Genomic DNA, 4,210 nt, shown 5'->3' with positions numbered 1-4,210 from the left:
AGTTTAAAAAGCCTCATCAAATCCTCTGACTTTACAGGTAAGGCACCTAAGGGAGGCTAAGGATGGATCAAAGCTTGTCTAGTCAATGAAGAGCTGGAGCCATATGGAGACCATCTCACTTGCAGTCAGCAATCTTTCCATTAAGACATTGTCTTTATTTGGGCATGAGACGTTTATTGGGTCAGCATTGTTTTTTGTATATATTTTATATTTGTTAGGACTCTTTGTATTGCAAATTTCAGAAACCTCATTTGAACTAACTTTAGAAAAAAAAAAAAGAGAGAATTTATTGGCAGAATTCATGGGAAAAGGGTATTTCACAGAATCCAAGGAATAATCAAGCAATCCAACTAAGGGTAAGTTAATAAGTGATTTAATTAAATTATCATTAAATAGATTTCCCCAAGGCATTTATTATGAAGTCTTTAAAGATATAGAGAAGTTCAAAGAATAGTAAAATGGACAACTACATATGCTGTCTACGTAGTATCAGTCATTGACACATCATAACTGCTGCCTGGCTAACAGCAATGTCATGACGACATCAACTTTAAGTATCTCTTGATTTTGGAAATGTTTGGAACAAAAAAAAGTGTGCATCTTAATATCAAAGAAATGTATTTGTGTGTATTGCATGTATATAGTATGAGAACATTACATTTATGTGGTGTTTACAAAGTAAATTCTTTTTTGTGCCTTCATGCTCATTTTTATGATCATTTGTATGCTCAAAGATTTTCAACAGTATCAAAAACACTGATAAATTCTTATCACAACATAGATCATGGTATAGAATATGGAAAAAATAAGTCTTGAGTATCAAAATTCTAACGCAGTTTTACTTTCCTTGGATCTTTCCATCTCTTTCTGAGAATTAACAGATGCTCGTTTATGTGATCAAGTGGAAATTCAAAGGAAAAATACAAAACTTAAAGCCTGCCCAGATTTTGCTGTTTAACCTTAGGCATTGTTCTCAATTTCTCTTTTGCAGCAGTTTTTACCATCTGTTGTGAAAGAACTATTGCTGCCTTACGGTATTGCTTATAAAAGGTCATTAAACTTTCCTCTATCTCCAGGATACCTGACAAGAAACCTACAACTGGTAATGTCAGAAAAGATGTAGGAAAAGTTGAAAACATAAGGTACTACTATTCCAGTTCAACAATGAGATACAGAGGACTTGAAAGCTCATGAAAGAGACCATAGAGGTTTTCAGGCTACCTGAATAGAACCAAATATGCTCAGGACTTGCAGGATTGAGTGAAATGTAAAGATTAGACTGCCTTTCACACAGAATAAAATTAGTACCACATCTCTTGTGAAGGATAATAACTCTGTCAGAATGGGGGACCACTGCAAATCTATTTACTATGAAAAATGTTTGCTTTTGCAAACTGAGAACTAAAACCACTTTTCAGCATATAATTTTCAAAATAATGTATGTGGTACTCTTCACACAAGTAGGAGAAAATCAACGTGTACTTATGGTAAAAAAAAATTCAATTAGCAATTATCAGCAGGAGAATACCAACTGATTTTTTTTTCAGTGATCTGAAGGTTAATTTTTAATTTCGATTATATTCTTTATCCCTTTAACTGTGTTTTATCCTCAGAATTTCTTTCCAGTTTTGATCTAGGAATTCACATAATAATAATCATTCTATTTTCATGGAGATGATCTCATTTCCACCCTGTCAGCAGCTTTTTCTTCACAGATAGTAAATGGGGAAAATCTTCAGCTACCCATAAAGGAAAGAGTAATTGGCCATCAGTGAACAACTGGAATCACATTCCCTGTGGATGTTTCAAGAGAATCTGTCTGGAAACTGTAACTTCTCAACAACAGCATGTGAGTATAATTTGCTACTAGTTTCACTCCAGAAATTTTTTTCTGCTTTTCCTCATTTGATTTTAACCAAAAATTTACCTTCTCCAGCTAAAACTCCTCATTGTTTTATTTTTTTAAACCACAGGATGTTAGAGATGACTTAGGACTTAGATATTGTCCAGTGCTTTGTTCTATGTGTTCCATGAGGCCTTTTGTGGGGAGTCAGAGAGAGGATCTGGACTCTTTGTCTCCATTCCCTTCTTCTCTGTCTTAGTCTGTTGTTTATAACAATGCCTGAAACTGGGTAATTTATAAAGAAAATGAACTTATTTTTTACAGTCATGGAGACTGGGAAGTCCAAGGTTGAGGGACCATATCTAGTGAGGGCCTTCCTGCTGGTGAAGACTGTCTGCAGAGTCTCGAGGTGGTGCAGGACATCACATGGTGAGGGGGCTGTGCATCCTAGTTCAGGTCTCTCTACTTCTTCTTATAAAGCCACCAGTCCTACTCCAGTGATAACCCATTAATCCTTTAGCCCATTAATCCATGAATGGATTAATCCATTCATGAGGACAGAGCCCTCATAAGCCAATCACATCTTAAAGGCTCCATTTCTCAATATAGCCAAATTGGGGAATAAATGTCAGCATGAGTTTTGCAGGGGACAAATATTCAAACTATAGTACCCTCCATCTGTTTTATACATTGGTTTATCTGTATGATTTTATTTGAAGAGAGTTTTCCACTTAGACAGTTTAAAAAGCCTCATCAAATCCTCTGACTTTACAGGTAAGGCACCTAAGGGAGGCTAAGGATGGATCAAAGCTTGTCTAGTCAATGAAGAGCTGGAGCCATATGGAGACCATCTCACTTGCAGTCAGCAATCTTTCCATTAAGACATTGTCTTTATTTGGGCATGAGACGTTTATTGGGTCAGCATTGTTTTTTGTATATATTTTATATTTGTTAGGACTCTTTGTATTGCAAATTTCAGAAACCTCATTTGAACTAACTTTAGAAAAAAAAAAAAGAGAGAATTTATTGGCAGAATTCATGGGAAAAGGGTATTTCACAGAATCCAAGGAATAATCAAGCAATCCAACTAAGGGGTGAAAGAACTGTTGCAAGTAGACTTCTGGGACAGCTGAAACTTAAGGTCTGAGTGCTAAGGGCTTTTCTCTATCTGTTGTCTTTGACTGTCTGTCTGTTTCATTTTTTTCTTTTGGCTATTCCTTCTACATAGTGGAAAACAGCCTGGCTTAGCTTTGGATTTCCAAATTCCAGCTTCACTGAACATGAGAAAAACTAGTCTAATTTAATTGTCTCATTCCCAAGTAGATTTCCAGAAAAGAAATCTACTTGTAAGCGTGGATTAAATGGCAATCACTAGAGGAATCAATTTGGTAGAGAAAACACCTCCTTTAAAAATGGCTGCTTCCATGCCAGGCACGGTGGCTCACACCTATGATCCTAGCACTCTGGGAGGCCGAGGCAGGAGGGTCACTTGAGGTCAGGAGTTCGAGATTAAAAATGGCTGCTTCCGTGGAACTTGTAAAATGAGGGCAACAGGGAAGGAGAGATGGCAGTCTCCAGAAAAATAGGGTTTGGGAAAAAAAAAAAAAAAAGCATGGTACATAAGTACATTTGCTTTTAAGCTGCACCAAAAAAATTAATTTTTAAAAATCTTTCAAAATACTTAAAAATTGACTTATTTAATAGGTTTTATAAAATTAAAACATGTAGTAATTTCTTTCTAAATATTTCTTTATGTAAGTTCCATCTGTCTAACAAGAAACTATAAGTACTTGAAGGTCAAGAAAGAAAAAAAACAATATATCTCCCACAGCTGATGTCTCCAACCCCCGGGCCATGGACTGGTACCAGTCTGTGGCCTGTTAGGGACCAGTCACAGAGCTCTGCATCCACCCTCCCTCCCGGTCCATGGAAAAATTGTCTTCCATGAAACTGGTCCCTGGTGCCAAAAAGGTTGGGGACCACTGCCCCACAATACTGAGAATGGTAGGTCACAAAGTCTGTGCTTATTTAATACATATCGAATGAAGTTAAATTAATAAGGAATTAATTATTCATCATGTTCAAATGAATGAACTGTTCATTTTTGGCTCCATTATAGTTTATCTAAATAAGAACTTTGATCTTTAGAAAAGTCAAAGTAATAGTATAGTGTTATGGGAACATAGTCACCTAGATTTGAAAACTGATGTCCAGGACATAGTTCCAGTTCCACCACTAAATTTGTCACGGCCCGGATTGCAGAACAGGGAATGGACACAGAAAGAAACACACAGACACACACAAGGACATACAAGACTGCAGTAGACAATTCTACCAGTCGCTTTATTATATACTTTTTCTATGTCT

Source organism: Propithecus coquereli, unplaced genomic scaffold (genome assembly GCF_000956105.1).
Source record: "Propithecus coquereli isolate 6110/MARCELLA unplaced genomic scaffold, Pcoq_1.0 Scaffold456, whole genome shotgun sequence".
Classification (NCBI taxonomy): domain Eukaryota; kingdom Metazoa; phylum Chordata; class Mammalia; order Primates; family Indriidae; genus Propithecus; species Propithecus coquereli.
This window is presented reverse-complemented; position numbering follows the sequence as displayed.